At 40.7% G+C, this 15473-nt stretch overlaps 1 protein-coding gene and 1 long non-coding RNA gene across 7 annotated transcripts in view; both read left to right on the top strand.

Moving 5' to 3' along the window:
- Positions 1-15473, top strand: part of DLGAP1 (DLG associated protein 1) — an 882390-nt gene that overhangs the window by 732016 nt on the left and 134901 nt on the right. The gene's annotated exons all lie outside the window — the stretch shown is intronic.
- LOC126003852 (uncharacterized) lies at positions 5837-6161 on the top strand. The gene is made up of 2 exons (XR_007493829.1): positions 5837-5921; positions 6114-6161. It is a non-coding gene; the product is annotated as an uncharacterized LOC126003852 (long non-coding RNA).

Below are 15473 nucleotides of genomic sequence, written 5' to 3'. Positions count from 1 at the left end.
GCTTCAATGTGTTAACAAATCCATAAAGAAATTAAGCAAAAGAATCTTTTTAAAAACAGTAAAGATATGATTTATTTAAGTTTGAAATGCTATGCCAAATTGTTGATGTTCTGACCAACCTTCTGCAAATTTATCTTCCTTATGTAAAATTTGGTTTGTTCATGGCTTGCAGCTAGTCAAGCACAGACATGTGAAAAGTTGTTCATTGCTAAGATTTTTCTCACAGTTATAAGTAAAAACAATGTTCTTCTTTTTGTATAAGTCTGTCCAATTTATGGCCATGGGTGATAACTACAGGGCTCATTATTTACCTTTAACTGCTTCATTACTCTTGATCTTCCCTTTATAGGATTCTTTTATTTGAGGCACAGATAATGGTGACTGAATATACTCTCTCTTTTTCTCTTTCTCTCTCTCACTCTCTCCTTAAAGCAACAGAAAATATCTTAGATGTAATATAAGAAGAGAAAAGAGATGAAAAATCAGGTCACTGATTTTTTTTCTTCCACACTGGCAGTGCTCAGGGGTTATTCCTGACTCTCTGCTCAGAAATTACTCCCTGCGGATTCAGGGGACCATATTGGATGCCAGGGATAGAACCTGGTTTGACAAGTCAAACTCCCTACTGCTATGCTATCTCTTCAGCCCCAGATCACTGATTTTTAAATAGAATGAATACCTTATAATGAATACCATAATCATTTATTTGCGTTATGATTTACATTTTTTGTTTGGTTGTTGGTTGGTTTTGGCTTTGTTATTTTGGTCATACCTAGTGGTGATATTCAGGACCTACTCTCAATTCTGTGTTTGATATCATTTCTGGAGTGCTCAGGGAACCAAATCAAAACCAGAACCAGAATCAAAGCATGTGGTCAGCCTGCTATTTCTCTGGCTTGATATAACTCTTCAACTAAAACACACACACACACACACACACACACACAGAGTCTGCAAACTGAATGTTTACTTTTCACATCATACTAAAACCCAACATTGATTATATTCTCACCATGTGAAATTAAGCAATGAATGAAGAATTTCAAAGGAAATAAAATACATAAACTTATAATCCAAGGCATTAGAATCTATATAATATCTTTCCTAGAAGACTGAATAAGTCATAGATAAGTCATACTCTTCCACCTGGAGCTCTGAAATCATAGGATGTTAATCTCTCTAATCTCTGTTTTTTGTTGTTGTTATATTTTTCATTTATTTATTTGAGACAAGAAAGAAGCAGAGCCCTGGATCTTGCTCAGAGGGCTGGAATAGGTGCCTAGCATGAACAAGGCCCCAAGTTAGGTTTCTATACCACATGGCCTCCTACGCACATCAAGTTTAGCTCTGTTGACTCTAACACCACTGGGAAGTGCCCCCCAAAATAGATAAATAGTCTTTTTAAAGGAAAAAAAAGAAACAGAATATAAACTTTCTAAGCTTCTTTCTGAACATTGCAGTTCTCTTTTTAATGATGCTTTTGTTTCCCTTGAACAAAAATAAATCTCATTATAGATAGTCCCAAAGAAAAAAATAACATGAAATTCATAAATAGCATAAATTATGTAGGACTTCGCCTACAGTTGGAAGGATTTGGTCTCTCAAGTAAAATAAGAGCAATTTCTAAATTTTAGAAAATGCACCTTAGTTTTTTGAAGCATTATTCTTGTTGTTCTGCTGGGAATAGATTGTAAGGGAACAAGGTAAAAATAATGTCTCTGATTATTTCCTTAAAACAGATTCTAAAAAATAGAATGAGTTCATCAAGACTTTTCATTTAGGTTTTCTTTGGGGGGGGGAGGGTCACACCTGGCTATGCTCAGGGTTACTCCCGGCTCTACACTCAGAAATCGCTCCTGGCAGGTTCGGGGGACCATATGGGATGCCGGGATTCGAACCGCCGGGATTTGAACCACCGTCCTTCTGCATGCAAGGCAAACACGCTACTTCCATGCTATCTCTCCGGCCCACAGGTTTTCTTACAAGTAAAACACTATTAGCTATGTATGAGTATGTGTGGGAGGAATTACCTACTCAGAAAGCTAGCTCCTGAAGAGTTCAAGTTCAAAATCTGTTTTCACCTTTATGAAGGTATCTGACTCCACCTCACATTTGATTGCATGATTATCATATGGCCCCATGAACAACAGCAGGAGTAACTTCTGATTACCACTGGTTTGGGCCCAAATAAAAAGAATCAGGTATAATTAAGGATTTTTTCTTTTATGGGGCTAGAGAGATAGTACAGGGGTTACAGAATTTGCCTTAAATACAACTATCACAGAGTCAATCAATTCCCAGCAGCACATTTTGGTCCCCCAATCATGGCCAACAGTGATCCCTGATTACAGAACCAGAAGTGAACCCTAAGCACTTGTGGGTGTAGCCCAACACTTCTACAAGAAGAATTTCTTTCTTCATTTAAAAAGCATTGAGTACCTATTGTGTGCAGGTACAATGCTCTCCTAAGTCTGTAACAGAATACTAATAAAAGCACTGCCTTGACTCCAAGAAGCAGAAAGCCTGAGATATATGTGGTAACAAGCAAATAATTATTATTTTCTCTAGATAAAGGTGTTATAAACAGAGAAACGAGGGCTGTACAGATCCTAGTGTAGCCAAAACATGTGTGGTAGGAAAAAGGTACTGTTTCTTCTTCAAAATAGTCTTTTTTGAATTCCAGGTAAGGAAAGTGCACATGGCATAGGCCAGAGGCAGAACTGAGAGAAAACTGTTCACTAAATGCAGGCCTATATAGTTGACACCTAAAAAAACTGGTGAAGGAGAACATGGAAATCATATGGAAGTGGTGAAATAAACAAGTAATGAAATAGACAAGTGATAACCCAAAATTTTGTAGACTAGGTAAAGGAGTTTGAAAAGTTGGAAGGAGCAATGATAGGTGGTTAAATGATTTCATCAAAGAATCAAGTAACTTAATCTTTCACAGATTCTAAAAGTAAAGCTTTTAATTGTAACTGAAGAGACAATACAGATGTAAAAGTGCTTACTTTTAATGCATACAAACCTGGCATCCCATAGAGTTCCAGGAGCACCATCAGTAGTGATCCCTGAGCACAAAGTCATAAGTCCTAAACACTACTGGGTGTGTGCTTCCCCTCCCCCAAAAAATATCCCCCAATTTTTTGAGGAGGTTTTGGGTCACACCTGGCTGTGCTCGGGGATGAATCCTGGTTCTGCACTGAGAAATCATTATTGGTAGGTTTGGGGGACCATATGGGATGCCAGGAATCGAACCCAGCACTGTCTGGTGTTGGCCACGTGCAAGGAAAACGCCCTACTGCTATGCTATCGTTCCAGCCCCCAAAATCCCCAAATTTTTAATTGAATAGACTTAGCTTTATCTCAGTGTGCTTAGTATAGAAAAGTTAATATTAAGGTGATTTTGAACCAGATAGTGACCACTTTGCTTATTTGACAACTGTCTACTCTTGATTTCAGAATATAGTTTAGACAAGTATGTGTAATCAGAATTTTTTTAATATTTCGAGACATTGCCATAGAAATTATTTAGGAATTTCTTATAAACAGAATACATGAGGTGCTTGTTTGAAGTTTCAGAAAACAATACTCTTGCACTTTTGCTTTGGACTTAGAGAATGCCAGTCAACATTTTTGAAAGTCACATGCCAAATAAAAATGATGAATACACTAGATGAATTTATTTCTGCAGTGTGGATAATGTCTTTATATAAAGATTCAACTTACAACTCATAAAAAATAATTTTGGAAATAAACAGCTGTTCAGAAATTGTCCACTGCCAGGTTTGCTTGGAGTGCACTGGAATTTTCCAGAAACCAGACTACATCCTGCAAGCCCCATTCAGCTCATTGATGACTGTATGCTTTATTTTTTTGGGGGGTAGGGGGTCCACACTCGGTGAAGTTCAGCAATTACTCAGAGTTTGCTCCTGGCTTTGGGGACCATACAGGTCGCCGGGGGATTGAACTGCGGTCCATCCTAGGACAGCCGCATGCATGGCAAATGCCCTACCGCTGCACCACTGCTCTGATCCCTGACTGTGTGCTTTTTGAAATCACATCAGAGGGTCCAATTTCCTAATTCTCATCTGCTTTTTTAAAAAAGAATACATATATATTTCTAGGTTCTCACATGATGTATAATTTTATACCATCATTTGTGGTTATTGGTAACATTTATCAGTCAGTCACCCATTCCATTTTGTAGAAGTCTGAATATAACTTGCAAATGTTTACAGAACACCTGGGGCCAGAGCAGTAATACAATCAGTAGGGCATTCACCTTGCATATGGCCTATTCTGGTTCAGTCCCCAGAACCTTATAAGATCCCCTGAGCACCATCAAGAGTGATCCCTACATGCAAAGTCTGTAGTCAGCCCTGAGCAACGCTTGGAATCGACCAAACAAAAACAAAATATAATAATAATTTTTAAAAAACACCATTCCCGAGCCCAGAGAGACAGCACAGCGGCGTTTGCCTTGCAAGCAACCGATCCAGGACCTAAGGTGTTTGGTTCAAATCCCGGTGTCCCATATGGTCCCCCGTGCCTGCCAGGAGCTATTTCTGAGCAGACAGCCAGGAGTAACCCCTGAGCACCGCCGGGTGTAACCCAAAAACTAAAAAAAAAAAAAAAAAACACCATTCCCAGTTTTATTTCTAAAGGCAGAAATCGATCAAAAGTAAGTATACTTTAATATTCTTATTCCAACAATGAAAGATTATTTTGGCTTTTTTAAAAAATATATTCATCCTTCTTGCCTAGAATGAAATGCATTATAATCAGCTATGAAGTACATGATCTTTAAATAAAGTAAATTTATGTACTAAATAAAATAAATTTTATGTACTAAATAAAATAAATTTATGTACTAAAAAGTAATATTCCCTCTTGCCATATCATACATGCAAGATTTGAAAGATACTATACTAAATAAGAAAAATATCTAGAAGGTTTAGAACCTTGCAACTGATTTTCAGAGTTTGCAACTGATTTACTTGTCTTTTTTTTTCTTTTTGTTTTTGTTTTTGGGTCACACTCAGCAGCACTCAAGGGTTACTCCTGACTCTATGCTCAGAAATCGCTCCTGGCAGGCTCAGGGGAACATATGGGATGCCGGGATTCAAACCACCGACCTTCTGCATGAAAGGCAAACGCCTTACCTCCATGCTATCTCTCCACTTTACTTGTCTTAAAGATTAACATTATACACTGTGGTGAAGTTTTTTTTAATTTGTTTTGGGACTACTGGAGCTGTTCCTAGCTCTTTACTCAGGAGTAACCCTTAGCTGTGCTCATGGGACCATGTGCAGTGTCAAGGCTTGAAACTGGTGTTGGCTACATTGTAAGGCAGGATCCTGACCTCCTCTGCTTTCTCTCTGGCCCCACAGTGAATATTTTTAGGCATCACCTCTACTGATGTTCAGGAGCTTCAGTGGGGGGAGTGAAGATATAGGAAGAGGACCAAGGCCTCAAATTCAGGAACTTGAATATTGTGGACATGTACTCTATGACTTGAGCTATCTCCCTGTCCCCGGTGCATATTTACTTTTATTTAACAAACACATAGTAATTATATTGGTCACTCCTTGTTCAAATATGCAATTCAAATATTAACACTTTAAATATTATATAAGCATTCTTTATTTTGTTTTGGCTTGTTTTGAGGCCACACCCAGCTATACTCAAAGTTCACCCTAGCTCTGCACTCAGGGATCATTTCTGGTTGGGCTCAGGGATCTAACCTGGGTCAGCTGCATACAAGACAAACTCCCTACCTGTTATGCTATTGCTCCATCCCTTGCCACAGCTCATTCAGTGAGATTTCTTCATGCTTGATGCCAAGCTAGTACTAAGGATCTGAGTAAGATTTAGCATAGTGGATTCCAATAATTTGGCCAAAGTTAGAAAGGTTTGAGGTGGGGCCGGGAAGGTGGCGCTAGAGGTAAGGTGTCTACCTCCTAGCGTAGGACGGACCGCGGTTCGATCCCCCGGCGTCCCATATGGTCCCCTCAAGCCAGGGGCGATTTCTGAGCGCATAGCCAGGAGTAACCCCTGAGTGTCAAACGGGTGTGGCCCAAAAACCAAAAAAAAAAAAAAAAAGGTTTGAGGAGAGGAAATTTTCCCACTACCTTTTGGGTTACTTTGTCAAAGCCTGTAATGATGCTGACAAAAAAAAAAGGGGGGGGTCTAGAGAGATAGTATAGTGGGTAAGGCACTTTCCTTGCATGAGGCTGATCTAATGTTAATCCCCAGTGCACCATATGTTTTCCTGCGCTCCACTAGAAATGATCTGAGAGAGCAGCACCAGATGCAAACCCTGAGCATCACTCCAAAACAAAAATAAATTAATATAACTAACAAAAGACAGAGAAAAGGCAGCTTATAATTTATGTAGTAAGGAGTTCACAGAAAAATATGCCATGGGTGATAGAAGTAGAGAATTACATATGCCACCAAGGTAGGGAAAGGAAGGGGAGAAAATGGCACTGATGACTCCTAATCGAGATAAAGAGGACCTGGAAGCACCACATGAAATGTGACCCAATCTGCTGAGATGTGGGGAAAAACCTTTCTCCTCATGGCAGAGTCAACCAAGGCCTCGGAAGCAGGCTGATGACATCTGGGATCTTCAGAATCTATACTGAGGCAAAGAAGAGCTAGGATCGAGGTCAGTTTACTCTCAAATGCCTCTGCTCAAAAATTACTTGAAAAGCCTGTCAAATTTCTTTCCCTGAAAGAATAACCGAAGAGGACGTCCCTTGACCCGGGTCCTAAAGGTCTAACAGGCTCTTGCTCTACGAGGATGGAGAAAGGATGGACTCTCTGAGGACTCATCACAGTGATATGGTCAAGATGTGTCAGGAATGTTCTCTTTATCTTGTTTTTCATTTTTTTCTTTTTCTGTTTCTGGACCATATCTGGCAGTACTTGGGAGGATTCTTTTTTGGCATGATGGAGAATATTGTTCCTGAAAGTGTTCAAGAGACTTTGTGGCATGTTAGAGATCTAACCTGGATTTCAGAGACCTAGTCCAGGCATTAAGGAGCCTGAAATGTGCTATATATGATCACTTGGGCACTGACCATGAGTTTCAAACCCCTCGAAATAAGTAAAATGCATAGGCAAGCCAATTGTAACTTGCATAACCATTTGTATGTTAAAAACTGTCATCTTTGCTTCTAGTTGACTTCTTTTAAAAGCTACTTGGAAATCCTAGGAAATTGGGGATGGAGTGATAGGGAGGGATGGAGTGATAGCTCGTGGGCAGGGGGTTAGCTTTGCACATGGCCACCTGAGTTTGAGCCTCTCCTCCATCCAGCAACTCATATCGCCCTCCAAGCCTCCTACCTCTGAGCACAAAGCCAGAAATAAGTCCTGAACACTGCTGGGTGTGACCCCAAAACAAACGAAAAAACTTGTCACAAAATTCCACAGAATGTGGAAAAGGATTATTGATTTCAAACTTTTATTTCATGAGTCCCGGGTGTGGCTCAACATCAGAGCACAGCATTATATGTGTGAGACCCTGGGATTGATTCCCAGTATGCACACACACACACACACACACACACACACACACACACACACACATTCGTTTTGTGACTTGTTGAACTACATCTATAGTTGAGGTTTAAAACTACAAATCCCAGAAAATATGTACAGCTTTATACAGTTCATACAGCCTTATACAGCTCCATAGGCATAAGAATGTCAATAAGAACACATGTGAAGCCAGGGCAACAGAACAGCAGGTTTGTATGCAGCTGATCTGGGTTTGAGCCCTGGCATCCTATATGGTGCCCTGAGCCTGCCAGGAGTGGCCTTAGTGCAGAGCCAGAAGCAATACCTGAACACAGCTCCAGGATGTGTCCCCGAAAAACAAAACAGGGAGTGTGTTAAGAATGGTTTTATAGGGACCGGAGAGATAGCACAGCGGTGTTTGCCTTGCAAGCAGCCGATCCAGGACCTAATGTGGCTGGTTAGAATCCCGGCGACCCATATGGTCCCCCGAGCCTGCCAGGAGCTATTTCTGAGCAGACAGCCAGGAGTAACCAACCCCTGAGCGCCGCCCCCCCAAAAATGGTTCTGTGGTGGTGTAAAACATTCTGAAGACACCAGGGGGCAGTGCAGTCTCAGCAAAAGTCTGGACAACTCATCAGCTCTGTTTCCCACTAGTTACAGGATCCGAGTGCCAAGAAAACCCCAGTAAGAAAGAGATTTGGGCTAAACTAGGGAAGAGGAGTTTTTAAATCCTTTCTCTGCAAACTTCCTCAATTTCCATCAAAATTGCTTCTCGGCATTTCTGCACAGCTAAGTATGTCGCGATATTTTTAGGAACATAATCACTTTCTTTTTCTCACTACAGCTGCCTGGTCTTTTCCAGGGCGCTGCTGTATAGTTTAGCAGTCAGGGGTCTCAAACTCAATTTACCTGGGGGCCGCAGGAGGCAAAGTCGGGGTGATCCTTGAGTGCAAAGTCAGTAGTAAGCCTTGAACATTGAGGGGTGTGACCCAAACAACTAAAACAAAACAAAACAAAACGAAGAAAGATTCCTCTAGGGCAGGGCCACAAAACATTGTACGGAGTCACTTCTTTGGACCCTCTGCCCCTCCGCGGGCGTTGCTCTCTGTGCCTGTTCACTCATCCAGCTGCAACTCTGGCCCGAGCTGCGCCCCCTTAGATAATTCCAGTCTGGGCCTGTGTTTTGTTTCCAGCTCGGCAGCCGCCAGGTGTCTGCCCTCCCTTAACCCCCAAGGATGAGAGATCAAAGGTGGCCTGCATCTGCCTCTTTAATCTGTTACAGGTTCAAAAGGGACAAGGGAGGTATTGTACACTTAGGGAGGGAGGGGAACGCGGAGCAATGGGATTGGGTAAAGTCCCAAGGTGTGAGAGCTCCTGAAAATGACCTCGAATATGTCCATCTACAAGTAGCCTGGCATTCTCTCGGGATGTTCTTTTTGGAAGAGCAAAAGTAGCAGAAGTCCCTGGAGAACTTTATTACTCTCACTAGAGCTCTGCTGGACCCACTTGATCAAATGCTGTGCATAGATTTGTTTGTTGGGGAAAATAATGGGGCAAATTATTTAAAATTCATTTAAATCATGAAATGGAAATGAGAAGAGCAGAACATTTATGTGACCTGGGTTTTTTTTCACTCATAGTAAAAATGTCAAAACTAATCAAGAAATAGAGCAGAAAGGTGGAGCAAAGGGCATGTGAGGGTCAGGGCACAGGACCCAGAACTCAATTCCCTAGTGTCACTGGGTGTGACCGGAACAGCAGGGCTGAGGACTGCACATCTTGGGCAGCACCAAACCTTCAGGTTCTATCACAGAACCACCAGCACAGTTGATGGGGTACAATCAATTATGTCCCAGGCACCACCACCCCAAAACCCCTGAGGACACTTGGGGAGGCAAAACATGAAGAAAGTATATGGTAAAGCCCTGGGCTTAATCTTCTAAGCTAAATACATTTCCCCCTAAACTAAGCACTGCCAACCAAGGGTGGGCCTGTATGCTTCAGGGAAACAGTGATGGAGGGAGGGAGGGACTTGCAGAGGAATAATGTTTAGGCAATGCTCACAACTTAGACCTGGCTTAGTGCTCAGGGACCACTCTTGGAAATGCTGGGGAAACCATTTGCAAGTGCCTTAACCCTTAACCCTTAGGCCCAGAAATGAAATTATTTTAAGAAAAGCTATTTCCATTATCTCTACATCTATGGAACTAAATGAATAAAGAAGTATAGGTTGGGGATCACACACAGCAATGCTCAGGTGTTACTCCTGGCTCTGAACTCAAGAATTACTCTTAGCAGTGCTTTGGGGTCATAGAGGTTGCCAAGGATAAGATCTGGGTTGGCTGCTTTCGGGGCAAGCGCCCTATACACTATACTATCTCTCCAGCCCTGAAAAATGCATTAAAAAAAATAGAATCCAAATTAGGGATTAAAAATATTGGGTAAACTTAATAGTCCTTGTATGTTGGGATTGATGCCCAGCAATGTGTGGTCCTCCAAGCACTATGAGTGACCGTCAAGCAGTTTGCAAGGAGTAGCCGATGAGCACCACCAGGTGTGCCCCCAAGGAAAAAAACCTCTGGGAAAACTTGCTCTTGAAAGGGAATAAAATTTTCATCTATGCATGCAGCATTTATTTCCTCCGGTTTTAGTTGGAAAGTAAGATATAAAAGTTCACAGCCTAGCAAAAGTTTGCTTCTAAAGTTAAACTTAAAGGCTGGAGTTTAGGCAAGGGTAGAGCATCAGCCCTACATGTGTGAGGCCCTAGGTTTGATCCCTGGTACTGTGAAGAAACAGAATTTTTTATTTTGAGCCCCATAATTTTTTTCAGATTCTTAGGAAAGTTCCTTTTTCAACTTACATCTGCCAACAACTATGCAACAGTGAGCAGGCTCTGATTGTTATTTCTCTCTGCACTCCTGTGCCCACACATGCCCAGAAGCAATGCTCAGATTCCTGTCCTCACCTGTACAGGGGGTTGGGAAAAAGGATGTTCAGCAACCCTGATTGTGTTGATCTGCTTTCACAGACAATAGCAAGACAGGAGCAGTGAAGTTCTGCTCTGTCTTTTCCCAATTACAATGGTTTTGAATCCAAATGTTTACAGAGTGTGAAAGAGAAAAGTGGCGGTTATTAAAGGTCATGGTGAGGAGGGAATCCTTATCAGCTGCATCAAATATTTCATTCATCTACTTGACAAATATTTATTCAGTACTTACTATGTCCAGACACACTGCCGGACTGGGAGAATTAAGTAGTGATCAAAGAGAGTCTTGCTTTCTATTGTCAAGGAATTTTCCATCTAAAGGTGGGGACTGCTGTTGATTAAATAATCAGAGACAACTGCTCTGATGGAAAGAAATATATTCAATGGAAGAACCTCTTGTACTAAAAGATACTAATCTAGAGGGGCAGGAAGAATTTCCTTGAAAAAAATTCTCATAAGCAAAAGCGAAAGGATCAAGAAAGGTGAGAGAGAGGTCACGTTAATTCAGAAAACTGATAGTTAAGGAACAAGGCACAGGTAAAAAAAAAAATTAGGCATTTTTAATCCAGTTACCTGTGCTGCATAACATTTTTTTTGTTGTTTGTTTTTGTTTGGGGGGCATACCCCACTGTGCTCAAGGCTTACTCCTATTCCTGCACTCAGGGATCAGTCCCAGTGAGCTCCAGGGACCATAGGAGGTGCCAGAGGTCAAATTCATGTAAGCTGTGTGTAAGGCAAGCACCTTACATGCTTTACTATCTCTCCAACCCCAGCTGCATAACCCATTACCCCAAGGTATAGCAGCTTAAAAACAACCACTTTATTGTACTCTGTAATTTTTTTTATGTGTTGCAAATTTATGTAGGATTTAACTGGGTGATTTTTCTGTCCCATATTCAGTTGGAGGTTGCATTTATCTGGGGGATAAATTCATGTGCTGACCACTTGATTTTAGTCTGAAGGAAAGAACTTCCCTATAGTTTCTTCCCAGGCATATCAAGCAATCAAATTAATATCAAATAGATTAGTAAAAGAAAAACAAATTTTATTACATAGATAATCAGCAATCTACCTGGATAGATTGTAACTCATTGTATGTGTGGGGAGGGAAGGGGTAACTGGGGGGAGGTGAAAATATCATGAAAGAAGTGTATCAGAGCCAGTGGTTACCAGGAGAGAGGTGGGGAACTCACCGGACCAAAAAAAGAATGACTCAGATGATAAAAACCAAATGCACTTTCATTAGTTGTTTACCTTACTATGTAGATAGATTTCTCCAATAGAAAAGTTATTTCTATAACAACCTTAATTCTAGATAAGATCCCCAATTTTCATTCTTCTAAATAATTGAGTTAGGAGTAGATATTTCTCAACACAGGTGGTGGGAATTAAACAAACAAACAAACAAACAAACAAACAAAAAAGGAGTAGATATTTCATGTGCCTGCCAGGCCCCAATTTACCTCAGCTCAAAATAATACATTCAAAATAAGGACATGTTTTGGAAAGACTGATCCTGAATATATTAGGTAATATTGTCCTTTTTCCATGTCTGAGAAGATGGTTCAATTGAGATTCTCAGGTAAAACCTCTAGCTAAGGCTTCAAGACTTGCATGGAGGACTAGACAGTACAGGAGGTAAGGCATTTGCTGGGCATGCAGCTGACCCTAGTTTAATCCCTGGCACAACATTCAGTCCCCCCCACCAAGCACTGCCAAGAGTCCAGGGCATGACCGGAGAGACTCAAGAATAGCTTCTGGGGTCTGCAAACCCAAACCGCTTTCCTCACCCTCTAGAAAAAAGATCCCAGTGAAAGATAAAAGATAGAAAGAGATAGGAAGTCTTAAGATCTGGTCCCAGATTATGGCAAGAATCACTTCTATTACATTTTATTCATCAACAAGTCAGAGAGCAATGACAGAGACAACATCTCTCAATAGAGACAATTCCAAATAATATATAATTTTTAGTCTACTATGGTTCATCTCTGAACACAGGTTTGTTTATATTTCTTTCTGCAGCAAATTATACTTGATCTATCAAAAGCCTTCCTGAAATCTTGTCTCATTCTGATGTCAACTCAAGTTTGAGGTCTAAATTACCATCACAAGGTTGATGAGGTTTCTTTACAATTTTTTCAATAAGAAAATCCGATTTGGGGGCTTTGGGTTTTAGTTGAGGGAGTTGGTTTGTGATATTGGGGCCAAGCCCAGCTCTACTTGGGTCTTACTCCTGACTCTGTGCATAAAATTCACTCCAGCTGAGGATCAGAGAACCATTAGAATTGTAAAAATCATAAGTGGGTCAGCTATGTGCCCACACCGAGTGTCTATACTATTGCTCCAGTAAGATGTGTAAACAAAAAGAAAAGGTATTTGCCGCTCACATACTCAGTATATAGTAATGATAGGGAGATGAGATCAGTGCGATGAGCAGTAATTGTTTATTAAATGGATGAGGATATTTTATTCAAAGATCTATCAAAAGGATGGAAGATCAGGAGCCATAGATAACAGTACATATGTGGAAGATAACTTGATTAAAGAGGGAAAAATCCCTATTCCTGGGAATGAGTCTCTGCTTTTTGTTCTTTTTCACTTTTGGGGAGGGGGTATTTTCATTAGTTTGGTTTTGGTTTTTGACCACAACCAGCAGTGCTTGTACTTTACCCCTGGTTCTGTGCTCAAGGATCACTCTTGGTGGTAAGAGTTATCTAGTAACAGGAATTCAAAAGACCCAGCTCCACAAAAGACTAGTGCTTTAACCCCTGAGCCTCCCCAGGCCCTCTCTGCAATTTTTGTCACCATTATTCAACCAGATTCTTGGTTATAATGTCTTATCTCAGTTTTCAGAATAATGTATTGTTTCTCAAAAATCTTTGTGTACTTCTTACGAATCTCTTATTTTTGTATTACTATCTTTATTTAAACATCTTAGTTACAAATATGATTATAGTTGGGTTTCAGTCGTGTAAAGAACACTCCCCTTCACCGGTGCAACATTCCCACCACTAATGTCCCAAATCTCCCTCCTCCCCACCCCACCCCCACCTATACTCCAGACAAGCTTTCCACTTCCCTCATTCATTCACATTGTTATGATAGTTCTCCGTGTAGTTATTTCTCTAACTGCACTCACCACACTTTGTGGTGAGCTTCATGTCATGAGCTGCTTCCAGCCCTCCTCTCTTTGTCTATGAGAATAGACGGTTCGAATCCAGCATCCCATATGGTCCCCTGAGTCTGTCAGGAGCGATTTCTGAGCATAGAGCCAGGAGTAACACCTGAACACTGCCGGGTGTGACCCAAAAACCAAAAAAAAAAGTCTTTTATTTTTCTTAAAACCCATAGATGAGTGAGGCTATTCTGTGTCTATCTCTTTCCCTCTGATTTATTTCACTCAGCATAATAGATTCCATGTACATTCATGTATAGGAAAATTTCATGACTTCATCTCTCCTGATGGCTGCATTATAGTCCATTGTTTATATGTACCACAGTTTTTTAGCCATTCATCTGTTGAAGGACATCTTGGTTGTTTCCAGATTCTGGCTATTGTAAATTGCACAACAATGAATATAGGTGTGAGGAAGGGATTTTTGTATTATATTGGGTATATCCCAAGGAATGGTATAGCTGGATCATATGGGAGCTCAATTTCAAGCTTTTGGGGGAATCTCCAAATAGCTTTCCATAAAGGTTGAACTAGACGACATTCCCACCAGCAGTGAATAAGAGTTCCTTTCTCTCCACATCTTCGCCAACACTGCTTGTTCTCATTCTTTGTGATGTGCGCCAATCTCTGTGGCATGAAATGGTACCTCATACTTGTTTTGATTTGCATCTCCCTGATGATTAGTGATGTGGAGCATTTTCTCATGTGCCTTTTGGCCATTTGTATTCCTTCTTTACTAACGTGTCCATTTCTTCTTCCCATTTTTTGATGGGATTAGATATTTTTTGTTTGTTTGTTTTGTAAAGTTCTGTCAGTGCCTTGTATATTTTGGATATTAGCCCCTTATCTGATGGATATTGAGTGAATAGTTTCTCCCACTCAGTGGGTGGCTCTTGTATCCTGGGCACTATTTCCTTTGAAGTGCAGATGTTTCTCAGCTTAATATAATCCCATCTGTTTATCTCTGCTTCCATTGTTTGGAGAGTGTTGTTTCCTCTGTAAAGATGCTTTAGATTCAATGTCACGGACTGTGTTACCTGCATGCTGTTCTATATATCTTATGGTTTCAAGTCTGATATCATGGTCTCTAATCCATTTGGATTTTACTTTCATACATGGTGTTAGCTGGGGGCCTGAGTTCGCATAACCAGTTATGCCAATACCACCTGTTGAAGAGGCTTTCCCTATTCCATTTATGATTTCTTGCTCCTTTTTCAAAAATTAGGTGATTGTATGTCTGGGGAACATTCTCTGAGTATTGTAGCCTATTCCACTGATCTGAGGGTCTGTCTTTATTCCAATACCAGGCTTTTTTTGATAACTATTGCTATGTAATAGTTTAAAGTTGGGGAAAGTAATGCTTCCCATATTTCTTTTCCCAAGGAGTGCTTTAGCTATTCCATGGTGTTTATTGTTCCAAATGAATTTTAGAAGTATTTGATCCACTTCTTTGAAGAATGTCATGGGTATCTTTAGAGGAATCACATTAAATCTGTACAATGCTTTGGGAGTATTGCCATTTTAATTATGTTAATCCTGCCAATCTATGAGCAGGGTATGTGTTTCCATTTTTATGTGTCCTTCCTTATTTCTTGAAGCAGTGTTTTATAGTTTTCTTTGTATAGGTCCTTCAGATGGGGTTCTTGCCTTGCAGCTAAGCCAGGTTCCATCCCAGCACCCCATAAAGTCCCTGAACCTGCCAAGAATGGTCCCTGAGGATAGCAAGGTGTGATGTATCTCTGAAAGAAGGGACATAGCCACCTCCTTTCTAGGTAGTGTATGAAA

The sequence above is a fragment of the Suncus etruscus genome, chromosome 3 (assembly GCF_024139225.1).
Source record: "Suncus etruscus isolate mSunEtr1 chromosome 3, mSunEtr1.pri.cur, whole genome shotgun sequence".
NCBI lineage: Eukaryota > Metazoa > Chordata > Mammalia > Eulipotyphla > Soricidae > Suncus > Suncus etruscus.
Note: the sequence above shows the minus strand (reverse complement) of the source record. Positions and strands in the feature narration are given on the sequence as shown.